The sequence below is a fragment of the Megascapheus bottae genome, chromosome 8 (assembly GCF_031878675.1).
Source record: "Megascapheus bottae isolate mThoBot1 chromosome 8, mThoBot2.hap1, whole genome shotgun sequence".
NCBI lineage: Eukaryota > Metazoa > Chordata > Mammalia > Rodentia > Geomyidae > Megascapheus > Megascapheus bottae.
In genome coordinates, this window is record NC_143516.1 from 29707449 (window position 1) to 29724644 (window position 17196).

Below are 17196 nucleotides of genomic sequence, written 5' to 3' on the forward strand. Positions count from 1 at the left end.
ATGCAAATGAATTGAAAGCACAATCAGAATGTACCTAAGTATTTACTTTTGTAATTTTCCAAATGCTAATATTAATATCACCCTTAATACATTCTGATAAATGTAAGTTAAAATTTAGATAGTTGGTTCTCCTGCCCATTTATTCATTGTGAGCCTGCCATATTTGACTCTTGAAATTGCAAATAAAAGATTAAAGTCACTGTTGTTATTAGTTTTCTTGATCCTGGCCATTCTAACTGAGTGAGGTGGAATCTTAGAGTTGTTTTGATTTGCATTTCTTTTATGACCAGAGATGTTGAGCATTTCTTCATGTGTCTATAGGCCATTTTTGTTTCTTCTTCAGAGAAGACTCTCTTTAAGTCTTTGGCCCATCTTTTAATGGGATGGTTGTTACTTTGGAGATTAGTTTTGGAGTGATTCAATTTTTTGAGTTGTTGATATATTTTAGATATGAGGCCTTTGTCCATTGAATGATTGGTGAAGATCTTCTCCCATTCTGTAGGCTTCCTAATTAATTTATTAGCTATGTCCTTTGCCATACAAAAGCTCTGCAGTTTAATGCAGTCCCACTTATCCATTCTTTCTCTGATATTTTGTGATTCTTGGTCTTTATTAAGAAAGTTTCAACTGTGCCAAGGAGCCCTAGCGTATCTCCTATTCCTTCTTTCACCTCGAGGCCTTGGGGATGTGGCCAGAAGGGATCACTACTACACAGTTGGTGGGAGTGCAAACTCATTCAACCACTATGGAAAGCAGTATGGCAGTTCCTCAAAAGACTAAACATAGAACTCCCCTATGACCCAGCAATTCCACTACTAGGCATTTACCCAATTGTCCAGGAACAAGGACATACTAAATCCACTAGCACAATGATGTTCATTGCAGCACTATTTACCATAGCAAAGATATGGAAACAACCGAGATGCCCCTCAGTTGATGAATGGATCAACAAGATGTGGTATTTGTACACAATGGAATTCTATGCTGCTGTCAGAAAGAATGGCATTACCCCATTTGTTAGGAAATGGAAAGACTTAGAAAAAATTATATTAAGTGAAGTAAGCCAGACTCAAAGGAACATAGGCTCAATGGTTTCCCTCATTTGTCATAATCAGTAGAAACCTTGGGCTCTCCTAGCAGAGATTTACAATAGTGCAAAACCTAGATACATAAGGCCATATAGTATGATGCTAAATGAAAGGACCTCTAGGATATAGAAACAAAAGCCATATAATGAGTGATTGTTGTCCTTAATGCACTATGTTATCTCTCATCTCTTTTGCTATCCCTTGGTTATCTTATATTGTTACAGTATCTCACTTTGTTATCTGATATATTGGATATATTTGTATTTGGTTATTTGAAATTGGATAGGGAAGATGAAACAAGATGAAGGGTGGGGGTGGGGGGAGGGAAATGGGGATCAAGACATGAGAAAGGGTATCAATGTATGTGAATTAAGGCACCTTCTATCTGGCCAATATAATGTAACCCTTCTATTAATTACAATAAAAAATATATGAAAAAAGATGAAAGCCAGACAATGAAATGCTTAACTTGCTTGCTTATTCACTTCGCCATCCTATTATTGAAACACACTGAATACTGTCTATATGAGATGTATGTAACTATAATACTCTATTGTACATTGAAATGAACTGATATAAATCATAAATATTTGATGTCTTTTTCACTATTATTCTCCATGTGGACTTTCCATTTTGATTTCAGACAACCATTTAGAGAGGCCTAAATGAGATTTTATTTTTTCTAAGGGTCATATTTTTTTATAACTTTAGGAATGCTTGGGGAGTCCAGAGTTCAGCTGTCACAGCCTATATACCTGAAAGTTTAGTAACTTTTTGAATGCTGAACAAATCAGTCTCCTAAAGGGTTATTTTTATACAGAAAATTCACCATGAACTTACTTTTTAATGAGAAATGAGTTGAGGGTTGTCCATAGACTACTGTAATTCCCAGGTGTGTTTCAAATTAATTACAGTCATGTCAGAACAAGTCTGTTCAAATTAACTTACCCTGTTTCTTCCAACACATTTCCAAATCTAGGAAGAATGACATTTGATAATACATAAGGAGCTAGGTTTCTGTTCTCTGAAACATAAATGAAAATTGTTGTAAAGGTACATATGTATCTATTTTATGGATTTAGGTTTTCATTCACTAGTCTAACCCTGACTTGTGAATGCAAAGTAAACCAACAATCAATATACTGATGGTAAGAGTTCCTCCAGCCCCAATCCCTGCAGCATTTACCATGAATACTCCTGTAAAACTTGCTACTTCCTTCAAAGTGTGTGAGTTGCCTGCATTCTATCACTGTTACTGGAGTTGGTGAGACTGCAGGAAGATGACTCCGAAAAGAAGAAAGCATTTACCTGGCCTTTGGGTATTGTGCTCATAACATGGTTACCAAGGAAAAGAATTTTAGGACACTTCAAGAGACAGACCAAGAAAGTTTATTATTAAAGCAAAGCATGAAATAATACACAACCCAGACATAGATGTGGGCTCTAACATCAAGGGTGTGTAATGTTTGCCGTTACACTGTTTGATCAATTGAGCCAGAGATATCAAAGTTGGTCTTTTTGTTCAATTGGGGTCATTATGGCATAGATACATGACAAGTCTTTTAAACAAAGGATAAGTTCTCTTCAAGGCAAGCTAAGATGGAGGAAGAGGAGGAGGAGGAGGAAGAGGAGGAGGAGGAGGAGGAGGAGGAGGAGGAGGAGGAGGAGGAGGAGGAGGAGGAAAGGAAGAGGAAGAAAAGGAAGAGGAAGAGGTGGAGAAGGAGGAGGAGGAGAAGATGGTGGTACAGCAGCAGCAGCAGAAGCAGCTAGAAGTGGACCTGTGGTTCAAGTGATAAAGCCTTAAGCAAAAAATGCTCAAATAACACCCAGGCTCTAAGCAAGAAAGTGCTACAAAGGGAAACATATATGAAGTATTTTAAAACAATAAAATGAATTATAATATGAGAGAATAGAGAAAAGCATATTTTTTTGCCAACTTTAGACTCCCTCTTCCTCCCCCTCCCACTCTTTCCCCTCTTCCTCCTCCTCCTCCTCCTTAAATGAGTTCTAACCTCCTTTTCCAGGCTGGACTTCAACATACAAGCTAAAATAATCTTCCTACCTCAGCCTCCAATTGATATAGCATTTGTCTTCTTAAGACAAAGAAATAGAATATTGAATGAGATATAAGAAACAAAGGTTTCCATACATTTTTCAAAAGCAATTCAGGACTTAACTCTTTGACAGGTAAACTGAGGACAACTGAGGCAGCCCCTACGGTGGGCTCAGTTACGTTCGGAAAGGCCTTTTCTCAGTGACAGCATGGGGAGGAAGGCCTACACTTAGGATGCTAATCTCTGTTTGTGAAAACAAGGATTGGAATTTCATATGGCTGCAGCTACTGTGCTGAATTTATAATTTCACAGATAAGATATAACTTTATGAGGCAAAGGAGTCTGACAAACTGTAAGCTTAGATCTCAAGTTCTAACTGTTAAAGACATATCATTGAAACCAGAGTAAGAAGTAAAGAACCTGGTAGCCCAACAGTTAGGTACAGGTTGAAACCAATGCTACTAACTCACATTACTCAACACCTACTTTCTCATTCATTAAAAGAATCAACAGAGTCAAACTGGCTCACAAATAATTATTTGCCAAACACAATGTTATCATTATTAAAAAATCCAGACAACCCAACAAATAATGTACAGTATTCAATAGTATATCAGAGTATTTGACATATAAAGAAACAAAGAAGCAGGACTAATAATAAAATAAGTCGAGAGAAATACAAACATAGCAGCATTAAATCATTAGACAAGAACTTTAAAATAATTATTATTTAAAAGATAGGTGAAAGGTGAAGAGAAGAAATTGTGCTTAAAAAATGTGAAAATCAGCAGATTGACACATACGGTTAAAAGCAATGGTCATAAATTAAACATGTAAGCAAGTATAGGAATAAGCATGAAATAAGGAAACGTTGGATTCAAAAAGAATTTGGTCTTTACCAAAAGAAAACATTTGTTGACCGAAATGAATAATAATAATATTACTATTGCATATGGTTATACACTGTAATTATACACCACAAACAATATAAGTTCTATCATAAATATGTGAACAATAAATATATGATGAATAATATACATATAAAATAATGAACAATAAGATATACACAGAAAAAGAATCTTTGTATGATAAATCCATCCCACTGCCAACTTTTTGCACAGCAAATAAGCTAAGAATATTTTCTGCATTTTTAAATGCTTTGGGAAATATACTCTAAAGAAGAATATTTCATGCTTTATACCAATTACATAGATTTCAATATCCTTATATAAAAGCTTTGGGGGCAAACACATTTCATATTGGTGGTTGCTTAGCAGGAAATGTTGAATAGCTAATAGAGAGAACCATGAGACCAGAATGTCTTAAATATTTACACTCTGGGCCTTTGCAGAAAAAGTTTGCTAACCACTTTTTTAGAGGTCACAAGTGACATTTTCTTCTTTTTAGAAGCTGAACTGCTTTGAGCACAGTTAAGTGCTTAGGGAATATTTGCTTAATTTTGAAGCATTTCCCAGAAGGGCTATACTTAAGAAAGAAAAATACTTCTTAAATCTCTTTAATTCCAGCCAAATAAGTAGTTACCTGTAAGAATTATTAACTCATTAGTGGAAGTGGTGCTGTGGCTCATGTGGTAGAGTGCTAACATTGAGCTGAAGAGCTCAGGGACAGCACCCAGACCCAGAGTTCAAGCCATAGGAATGACAAAAAATAATTAAAACTAGAGTAAGTCCTGAGTGAGTGAACTTAAGGAGATGCCTCTGCCACTACAAATATTCCATGCCTTAATCTGCTGGTGTTTAAAATATGTATATTGTGAAATTCCTAAGAATCAGATGCTTATATGCTTTTAGAATGTATATTCTGTTTCAATAAACATTATCTCAACAATCCCCCCCAAAACTGTGAGTAACTAACTCATCTACTTTCCATACATGGCCTGGGTTGCATTTACTATTTCCATAGCATGAGTGGGAATAGGTTATCAGCAGAGTTAGAATTAAATATCTCCTTATCCTTCAGCTCTTTAAATAGTACATTTTTCAAATGTTTATGGAGGAACTTAAAGAACAGTTCCAGCAAACATCTCCCTTTCTTCACTATTCCATTAGGATTTCCCCTTTCTCCACTCTTTCATATTCCTCCTCCCCACATCATTTCCTGGCTGCTCCCATTCTCATTGTGGAATTCTTTTAGCATGGCTTTCTATGATGGAACTAGCTTTGCTACCTACTTGATTCTAAGTCTTTGGTATCTCCTCAACATCAGCTAGTCTGGTTGACACTGGTTGACATCCTGATACAGATTGAGTTAGATGAGAGGTGAATAACCAGGTCACTGGGCAGCTGAACAATCCTGTGGACCCAATGGAAGGGTCTGAGGAGAAAAACCAGCTGCAGAGCAGGACTGAGGTCTGCAGAATGGGAACAAAGGCCCTAATCAATATTTTTAAAAATATAATGTTGAATTATATATAAGAATAAATATTAAAAAGGAAATTATATTCATAATCCAAGAAGTCTTTGTGAATAGATGGTACAAAGGCTTAGAAGATGAAGCAAAAACCTCAAGCAAGAGTTTAGATTTTGTTCATCAGAATCACAAAGGATGAACACACAAGAGACATTAGGAACTGAAAACCAACTCTGTGATCTGTCTTGGGATTGTTCTCATTATGTTAGAACACACACACACACACACACACACACACACACACACACACACTCACCAGAGAGTTTGTTCTGAAGCAGGTGAGCATACAAAGAATCCCATGGATGATGGAAAGATCAAAAGTCCAAAAATAAAAGGCAGCTCTGTGATTCCTCCATTGCCTCCAGGAGCCTAGACACAGGCATTGTTCTCAGTCATAAGTTTTGTTACATTTCACTGTCCTGGGACATGAAATAGGATATTTCATTCCACAGGAAAACCACTACTTAATTATACTTAGTAAATATGATCTCAAGTGCAAATTATTTTTTACTAATTTATATGAACAAATTATAGAAATGTACATTTACACATGACAACTGCTAATGTTTTGTATTGTCTTTAAGTAGTTTACAAAGTGGTTTCAATTCAACATGTCAGATTATCTATTTCATATGTTTCTAACTTACTTTCTCAATAGCACATACTAAAACAGTAATTTGTTATTCAATTTGCTTGGTTACATTAGAAGACTGTAAGTTTATAAGCACTGTGCTAATATATACTGTTAGATATTTCCATAGGCATACTGTATGAAGAATGTGAAAGAAAAAGGAAGAAAGAAAAAAGAGAAAAGAAAGAAAGGAAGGAAGGGAGGGAGGAAGAAAAAAGAAAGAAAGAGAAGAAAGGGGAGGGAGGGAGGAAGGAAAGAATGAAGATAGAAGAAGGAAGGAAGCAGGAAAGGAAGGAGGGAGGGAGGAAGAAAGAAGGAAGGAAGAAAGAAAGAGGGAAGAGGAGGGAGGGAGGAAAGAAAAAAGGAAGAAAGAAGAAGGAAGGAAGTAGGAAAGGAAGGAGGGAGGGAGGCAGGGAGAGAGGAAAGAAGGAAGGAAGGAAGGAAGGAAGGAAGGAAGGAAGGAAGGAAGGAAGGAAGGAAGGAAGGAAGGAAGGAAGGAAGGAAAACACTGTACCCCAAACTATTTGACATGGGAAACAGAATAAATGTGATACAAAGCCAGGATAAATCTACTCCATAAAGGAGTATATCTTTTTTTTTTGCTCTGAGCATTTTTTTCTCATACATTTTTATTGTAAGTAATAGAAGGGTTACAGTTCTATTCTCCAGATAGAAGGTGCATTACTTTGCACACATTGATACTCCTTCTCATAATTTTGTCCCCATTTCCTTCCCCCATCTCTCCCCTCATCTTATTCCCCCCTTTCCTTTCCTATTTCAGATAAACAAAAAAAATGTATATACAATATACCAGATAACAAGGTAAGATACTGTGACAATATGAGAATAATCAAGAGACAACAAAAGAGATGAGAAATAACATAATACAGTAAGAACAGCAATCACACATTATATAACTCTTGTTTCCAAGACAGTGCTCAGGCCCTGAGTTCAAGCCCCAGGACTGGCAAAAAAAAAAAAAAAAGAACAGTGTTAGAATGGACATAATCTTTTTTGACCTTCCTAAGTACTTCAATTCATTTTTCATAATATTTATTAAGCACTTATCCTACACTGGATATTGAATATGAAAATTTATATGGTATTGTCTCTGCCACATAAAAATTTAAAACTTATTGAGAAATTATTTTCCATTATTCTCAATATTATATTAGATAGCTGGTGAACTTAGTAATGAATAAATTATTAGGGAAAGAATATTCCTTATGGGATATTCTGGACACAATCATAATAAATACATAATATAGTATACACCTCTATACTCTTGATGGTTTTATTTAATGGTATTGACACTACCATCACTCTGAAGAAAGCATTAAAAAAACTTTATGGGCAGAGGTTACATATGACTTATCAGGACTGCCTTTGAAATCTTTCTGTAAAACCAAAAATTATTCTAAAAATAGAAAGTTTATTTAAAAATCATCTGAAGTTTATTTAAAGGTTATCTAAAGCTTGAACGTTTATTTAAAAGTAAAAGCAAACCAAAAGCTTTTAATAACAAACACTTCGCTCTCACATTTCTAGGGGGTTGAAGAGTCCAAGATTAAGGTGCCAGTAGATTTGATACCCGAAAAATTTCTTCCTTCAGTTTCACAGATGTCGTTTTCTGTGACCTCACCTGATTAAGGTCTCCAGGGGTGATCCCACTTCCCCATTCTCTGCTCTCAGAAACCGAACATCTTCTATGATATGACCCCATCTCTTGGCGCCATTTATATTAGGAATTAATACAGATATAAACAAATTCAGCCTGTAGTTCCGTGCTTATATAATTCAAAAGGTTTGGTTTTTTTAGAAAACTTTCAGAAACCTAAAATTGGTCTCTAAGCTAGAGTTTTTTGTTTAAGTAGATAGAAAATAGACAACTTGTTCGAAAAAATACACCCTTTTAAAGAATTAATGAATCAAATGCTAGAACTTAAACCTTCATTGATAAGGAAAATAAATTAAAAGCTATCATTTTCACTTAAGATATAACAAAATTGGGGCCTCGAAGGTGGCCTAGTGGTAGAATGCTTGCCTAGCATGAACGAAGCCCTGGGTTCCATCCTTTGGAACCACATACCCAAAAACCAGAAGTGGTGCTGAGGCTCAAGTGATAGAGCTCTAACCTTGAGAAAGCTCAAGGATAGTGCCCAGGCCCTGAGTTCAAGCCCCAGGACTGAAAGAAAACCAAAACAATATATATATATATTAAAACTAAATATAAGTGTTTAAACAAAACAATTTTATAATTGAAAATGGAAAACATAAATTATTGGCTTAAAAAAATAAAAGCTTCAACAAAGGACTTTTAGAAAAATTTCAGGCCCTGAGTTCAAGCCCCACGACAGGCAAAAAAAAAAAAGAGAGAAATTTCATAACTAAGAACTCTTTCTTTTGAAAAGTGTATAAAATTGCCAGCTGCCCGTGGCTCACATCTGTAATCCTAGCTATTCAGTAGGCTGAGATCTGAGGATCATGATTCCAAGACAGCCAGGGCAGGAAAGTCTGGGAGACTCTTACCTCCAATTAACCACAAAGCACCAGAAATGGCACTGTGGGTAACATGAGAGAGCACTAGCCTTGAACAAAAAAGCTCAGCAACAGCACCTGGATTCTTCATTCAAGCTGCAGGAGCCACCAAAACAAAACAAACAAACAAACAAAAAGATAACCTGTGTAAGATATGGCAAAGTTATGTTCAAGAAAAGTGAATTTGATACACAGTAAAAGCAAATCAGACAAATGCAGTTTGATACACAAAAAAGAATAATGAAATGAAACATAGAATGTCAAAGAAATATAAACAAGAACAAGAAAGCAAGAGGTAGTTTGATCAATAAAAGCAAAATGGTTCTAGGAATCTTCCACATAGGAAAGAAAACATGTACCTTTTTTTTTTCTCCCTAGAAATAGATCTAATATGTAAGCATACATAATAACACTTTCAGAGTTATATACATTTAAGCGCAAACAAACTGACTTAAGGAAGGTATATTTAGGGGTGGAGTCCAAGGGCGTGATTCCTTTTTCCTTTTAATAACTGAATGAATATTAAGAAGCTCAAACATGTTGTGGAGGTGACAATGAGAGGAAGCAAAGCAGACAAACAAGGCATGGGATGTTGGAAGGGGTGACTCCTGGAACTGACACACGTTTGTACAACTACTAAAATTATTAAAGGATTATTTGGAAGGTATTTCTTTTTAAAAGAATGGTAACTACATCATTTGGTCTAGGAATTTGTGGGAAAGAATTATAAATACAGTTTTGGAATATTTACTGAAGCTGTCACCAGCTCCGTGTTTTCTGTTTGCTCAATGAGAACACTGGCATGGAATCCAGAGAAAACACAAATCATACATGCTAAAGGTTCATTTTTCCTGGCAAGTTCATAACTTCCCTTTAATCTAGATTCTGCTTGTTTTTTTGTATTGTTAACTTTTTCATATTTTCTATTGTAATTAGTAGAAGGGTTGCATTATATTCACCAGATAGAAGATGCAGTACTTCACAAACTAATGTTAACTTTTGAAATCATAAGCCCTACTCATGAATCATTTATGATACACCCAGTGTGCTTATCACTCATTTTTCTTAAATATGAGCTGCTTCTTTTCATATTTAGGGTAGATAAATCTATTCATCTATTTGGATATATAACTCCAAGTTAGAATCAGTATTCCCTTCATGTCCCTCATCTCTCTTTTGCTGGTCTAGTGACTCTCTGCTGCCCCCTCTTGGTTCTAAGCCAAGCTCCCTCAGGTACATGCTTTGTCTTAGCCTTGAAGAATGGGATAGAATTACAGAGGATTTTTAGTCTTCATACTCTTCAAATATAGTGAGATTTTTTTTGTCAAATTTTGCATATTTATTAGAAATTGACTTTGGTACATGAGAAAGAGTATCAATGTATGTGAAGTAATGCACCTTGTATCTGGTGAATATAATGTAACCCTTTTATTAATCACAATAAAAAATATATGGAAAAAAAGAAATTGATCTCGATATTTTCTAGATTTTCTAAAAAAAGGTCTAAAGCTAATGGACTCTCCCAATAATTCAGTGAATTATGATATTTTTGAGTCATAAACAGCTCTGAAATCAGATTTTTAAAAAACTATACCTCAGTAAAGTTCGTATTTATAGAGCATCTACAAGCACATTGTGATAGGCTTTCATGATCAATTTTTTCAAGGGACTTCATTTATCACACAGTCTCCCACATCTCCAGTAGCCTTAGACTGCCCAAGGATACCATGCCCATGATGGAATTCTTATCAATGACCAGGCAATACAGGCAGATTATAATCTAGCCACTTTTCCCCACTCTTGCATATGTTATGAGAACATGCAAGCCCAGAGCATCCCTACGGCATTTGTTGAGGCGAGAGTTGTGTATACATAGCATTGCACAGCTTCTTCCTCTGCTCTTTCCTGCTTCCTTTCATGAGGCAAGTCCACTTCCTCTTAAACAGTCTTGTGCTGTATTTCAGAACAGACTCTCCTCCTGGTAGTCCCTAATATGTGGCAACTGAAAACAAGACTCACAACTTTATATGGCAAGTAGTAGAGAAAATAAGGGATGATTGTTTCATATTTTTTACTTTAGATGTTCCATTTTCCAACAATATTTTATATACACCTGTGAATGTCTTATGTCTGAAAAGGAACAGTAAATTGACACCAGACATTGCTTATAAGAAAAGGAATTTGGGAGGCAAAGTCTAGACGAGAGACAATGTTTGTTGACCAATGATTGCTACTGTACAGATGTAAGGCAATAATCCAAAAGCTTTAGGGAATCAAGCTACACTACTCATACTTACAGCTAATTCCTAATAATGGTTTTAACAGAGGTAATATTCAATCCTCAGGTGCTGCTAATAATATCTATTACCAGCAATTAGACCATAAACTTGACTTCTCTAACACTGTCTGATATTTCTGCTGTTAAATAGCCATCCTTACCAGATGATTTTCTTCTAATTTTTATTTAGAAATATATGAATCTTTCCCCTTTGCTGCTTAATTAGTTTCTTGTTTGCTATGTGTGCTACCCTTAGGTACTACTATCTACATTCCAATTACATACTACTTTTCTTGATTTATTATTATTCTAAAGATTAGTGTTGCTTTTAAAAATATGGATATATCTATTTTTAGCCTAAAGAAAAGTGCTACTTTAATATGTTGATTTGTTTTCACATTTTAATCTAAGTTCTTCAAAATAATTTATGGATTTATTTGTTTTATTTGTAAGTCAATCTCTCTTCCTTTTAGGTTTGTAGTGCTAGAGATAAACCCAGATGATTGTGCATGTCAATTTAAAAACTCTACCACTGCACTCTATATCCCTAGCCCTCTAACTTTCCTTCAGGAATTAATTTCAGTGTTTAGGTCTCATATTTATAATGTCATGAAGCAATTTAATTTTCCATCCATTTCATTTTATCCTCCATCAAAGTATAGATCATCACCTCTTTACTCTGTTCTGGTAACAATATTTTGTGTGTTTGCCAATCATAACATATGATATACATTTAGCTATTTTCTCTTAGGTGAGAGAAAATTGCAGTGTCACAAATCAGCTGACTGAGAGCCTTCTGTGCTACCCAGATAGAAATGGCCGGCTGTTGGTGAGAAGCAGTTCCATTATGCCAGTGGGCATCAATGGATGATAACCAGCGACTGCCAGAGTTGTAGTTCTTATAGTTCTCTAGCAGCTAAGAAGAAAAAGAAAAAGGAATGACTTCAATACAGGGGAAAAAAGAAAATCCTAGGTTAAAACCAAGGGAAACACGGTCATGATGTATTTACCACACAAAATGCCATTAACTACCAACTCTTGGAGAAGAATCACCATTCAAAATATTATGAGCACAAAATCTATAAATAGATTTATTAGCTGTTAAATAACAAAAAATGGGAAATAATGATAAAGGACAAGAAAAGGAATCCCATGAAGCACAAAATAGTTAAACATAATGTTAAGCAAATAAAGTCACCTCTATAAACCAATAACTATATATATATACATATATAAACAAGATAAGGAAATAAAAGGAAGAAGAGAATTGAGAATTTGCAGAGATCAGGCTGTAAGTGGAAGAAAGGTGGACAAAATAAAATGCTTAAAGGGATTAGAAAATTGATAACATGGACAATCAGAGAAAGCAGCAAGAGACAATTTGACATAGGTGGGTGAAATAAACTGGAATACCTTCCACCTTGGGCCAGCACTATACTCTCTCTCTAGGTCCAACCCTCAAATCACAGAATTATATGCCACCTCACCAGTTGTCAAAGCTCGGTCTCGCACTCTTACACTGAGCTGAGAAAATAGTTGTCACAATCTGCTGGCTACTGTCGTTCACTGCTGCTTCTCACTGGAATTAAAGCCCAGCAAAGATGGGAATGACTGGAGGAGTTTCTCTTAGCCTACTCACAATTTCTATCTGAATGTAGAATATTCTTAACCATCTGGTTTGTGACAGGACTATTCTCTTAGCAAATAATGCATGGGGCTGTACTATGATAAGTTAATGTGCACTAGAAAAGGACATTTCCTGTCCTGAACCCCCTAGCCTATTCTATCTTAAATTTTATCCAGAAGAAAGACTACATGGAAATGTTTGGCTGAGAGTTAAAAGTAGAGTTTCACTAAGTAAGAAAACCAGAGACACACAGAACAAGGAGATTGAAGAGAAAAAAGTGGTAGATATATTTTTGAGCACTTACCTGGGTCAAACAGTGTTCAGTTCACTTTGTTTTCAATTATTTTTCATAACAATATTGTAAATATGGTACTCACTTCATTTTAATATTGGAGAGTTTGAAGCACATGAAAGTGGAATCTCCAAAGAGTATGCAGCAATCAATGGCAGTCTTATTCCAGATTAAAGTATGTCTCAAAAATATTTCCCTCTAAAATTTAATTATTTCTATGTAGAGAGCTAATTGGAAATGTCCATATTCTGGATTTCACTGGTATTTGAAGGCTACTTCTTAAAGGATAATTTGCATGTAGTATAACGTTAATGGTCTCTGTTGTTTTTCATTTCTTTCTCACCAAAGAATACCATTTGCAGGGGAGCATATGGCTGAGCACAGAACCACATGGTCATCCCCAGCAACTCAGGGAAACGCCAACAGAAAAATCACAGCTTAGGCTTGCCTTAATGTAAAGTAAGGCCCGACCTGAAAAATTATCCAGTGCAAATAGGGACTCAAGCATGGTTCAAGTGGTAGAGTTCCTGGAATCTTAAAAGATCAAGTTAAGGGCCAGTGAGAATTTGCAGAGATCAGGCTGTAAGTGGAAGAAATAGAATTATGGAGAATTTTGTACCTTTCACATTATAATTTTTGTTCCTAGCTTATGTTTCTTTTTTCTTTTTTTTTATTGTAATTAGTAAAAGGGTTACATGATATTTGCCAGATAGAAGGTGCATTAATTCACATACATTGATACCCTTTCACATGTCTTGGTACCCATTACCCTCCCCCCCACACCCCCCACCCATCTTGGTTTTCCCCCCTTCCCTATCAAATTTCAAATAACCAAATACAAATAAATTCAATATATCAGATAACAAAGTGAGATACTATAACAATATGAGATAACCAAGGGACAGCAAAGGAGATGAGAGATAACATAGTACATTAAGGACAACAATTATTCATTATATGGCTTTTGTTTCAATATCCTGGAGGTCCTTTCAATTAGCTTCATATTATATGGCCTTATGTATCAAGATTTTGCTCTATTGCAGATCTCTGCTAGTAGAGCCCAAGGTTTCTACTGATTATGACGAATGAGGGAAACCATTGAGTCTAAGTTCCTTTGAGTCTGGCTTACTTCACTTAATATGATTTTTTCTAAGTCTTTCCATTTCCTAACAAATGGGGCAATGTCATTCTTTCTGACAGCAGCATAGAATTCCATTGTGTACAAATACCACATCTTGTTGATCCACTCATCAACTGAGGGACATCTAGGTTGGTTCCATATCTTTGCTATGGTGAATAGTGCTGCAATGAACATTGTTGTGCTAGTGGATTTAGTATGCCCTTGTTTCTGGATGGTTGGGTAAATGCCAAGTAGTGGAATTGCTGGGTCATGGGGGAGTTCTATGCTTAGCCTTTTGAGGCACTGCCACACTGCTTTCCATAGTGGTTGAATGAGTTTGCACTCCCACCAACAGTGTAGTAGGGATCCCTCCTGGCCACATCCCCTCCAGCATCTGTTATTATTCGTTTTCCGGATCCTGGCCATTCTAACTGGAGTGAGGTGGAATCTTAGAGTTGTTTTGATTTGCATTTCTTTTATGGCCAGAGATGTTGAGCATTTCTTCATGTGTCTATAGGCCATTTTTGTTTCTTCTTCAGAGAAGACTCTCTTTAAGTCTTTGGCCCATTTTTTAATGGGATGGTTGTTACTTTGGAGATTAGTTTTGGAGTGATTCAATTTTTTGAGTTGTTGATATATTTTAGATATGAGGCCTTTGTCCGTTGTTTGGTTGGTGAAGATCTTCTCCCACTCTGTAGGCTTCCTAATTAATTTACTATAGACCTAGCTTATGTTTAAAAGACCAAAGGATGAACTTACTGACAGTCTGACTTCGAGGAAAAGATGGTTTCTTCCAATTTTAAGTTTATACTGACCCCTAGGGGTTATTGTGTTCTAATTTCTAGGTTATTTTACAGGAAATGTGCTTAAGAATATAAGGATTTGGTTAAACAGTCAAATGCTTACAATTAGGATTTAATTATTTGGAGTAAAAGTCATGATATATTTGCAAATCCTTTCTCTCCTTCTATATACAAGCCGATATATCCACAAATTCAATTTATTTTGTTTTAGATTGTATTAGTTTCAGTATTTGATTTGCTGAGGACAAAGGAAATATGCAGTATAATTTTTAAAAATGAATTTTAGTTTATTGTGAAGGTGATGTGGGGGAGGGTTACAGTTGTATAAGTAAGGTAATGAATAAATTTATTTTTACACAGTGTTACTCCCTTGCTCATTTTCTCCTGCTTTCCCTCTCCCATGAGTCCTCTACCCCACAAAGTAAAGCGCATTTCCAGCATAATTTCTAGTGAGTCTCGCTGTTGCATTAGTTCACCCTTTGTCTCACCATTTCTGTGATCATAGCATAATTTTTAACTTTCAGAAAAATGATTGTTTTCTTCAAGGTCTGCTCATTTTTCTATACAGGCTACATTAAAACAGGGTAACTTGGGTTATAGTCAACCTTGTTCCATGATGAGCAAAATTCCAAACCCTATTCTTGTAGCTTAGGCAAACGAATTACAGAAAAAGCACCCCGTTATAGACTTTTTTTTCCTTCATGTCAAGATATAGTTTTATTACCACGCACGTGTATTCTAAAAGCAGAATTACTATTCTTAGTAAATGTTCTCAGAGTAACTTATTTAATTACATAAATAGAAATTTTGTACATATTCTATTGATTAATTCTCCAAGAATTTGTTTACTATTACAAGGATAAGCTTAGTAAGTCTGAAATTTATTAAACATAAGAATTGTACACATTTATAGTACAGTGTGACATGTTAATATGTATATAACATGGACTGATCAAATCAGTCCACCCTCTAAATGACCACCCTCTACATGATAACTACAATGCTTTGTGTGTGTGTGTGTGTGTGTGTGTGTGTTGGTCTTGGGGCTTGAACTCTCGGCCAGGGCACTGTCTCTGAGCTCTTCAGCTCAAGGCTACCACTTTATCCCTTGGTCTGGATGTTGTCCCTAAGATCTTCAGCTCAAGGCTACAGCCCTACCCCCAGAGCCTCAGAGCCACTTTCGGTTTTCTAGTGATTAATTGGAGATAAGAGTCTCAAGAACTTTTTAGTGCAGGGGCTGGCTTTGAACCATGATCCTCAGATCTCGGCCTCCTGAGTAGCTAGGATTACAGGTGTGAGCCACCATGCCTGGCTGTAATTCTTTATTGATCCACATGTGAGGAAGAATCTAAACTATCTTCTAAGATGAAGTTTGTTTATAACATCCCAGAATTCTCTTCTCCCATTTCTGTGCAACTTTATTCTGACATGTATCAGAATCTTAGCTCTTATATTTCCAATACTTGCCTAGCATGCACGAAGACCCAGGTTCAATTCCTTGATACCACATACATAGAAAAAAGCCACAAGTGGTGCTGAGGCTCAAGTGGTGGAGCTCTAGCCTTCAGAAAGTCCAAGGACAGTGCTCAGACCCTGAGCTCAAGCTCAGGACTGGCAAAAAACATGCTCTGACTGGAAGATTAAAATTACTACACATACAATAAAGGATTCATATTAAAAAATACAGATCAATAGGGAATAGATAAAAGGTCAACAAAAAAACTTAGAAAAGACTTGAAAAGAAACTTTATGTAGAAAAGGATATTCTAATAAAGAGAAACCTTCTAAATCTTATTAGTTATCAAGGTAATTCAAATTGTTAGCATAAGCAGTTCATTTCTCCTAAGTTATTTTAAATGTGGCAATATTTTTTTCCAGTCCTGGGCTTGAGCTCAGGGCCTGACCACTGTCCTTGGACTTTCTCAAGGTTAGAGCTCTACCACTTGAGCCTCAGCACCATTTCCAGCTTTTTTTCTATATATGTGGTACCAAGGAATTGAACCCGGGTCTTCATGCATGCTAAGCTATCACTTGACCACTAGGCCAAACTCCTGTCCCCATAAATGTGGCAGATTTAAATGCACAAATATGTATACCCATCAGTTCACTGTAGAAAAAGGATTAGTTGGAAAAGATGGAAGGAACCTGCAATGTGTGTTTAGAAGGTATCATAGTATAGATTGTCGTTGTCCAAAACCTTAACCCTCACTATTTTCCCTTCTTGCAGAAGTAGAGGGTTAATGCAATCAGGAACAATTCTATTTCCTGAGGACAATGAAAAATTCATGGTTATATTTTCTTCACTATTTAATGCTTCTAAAATAGCTCATATTTT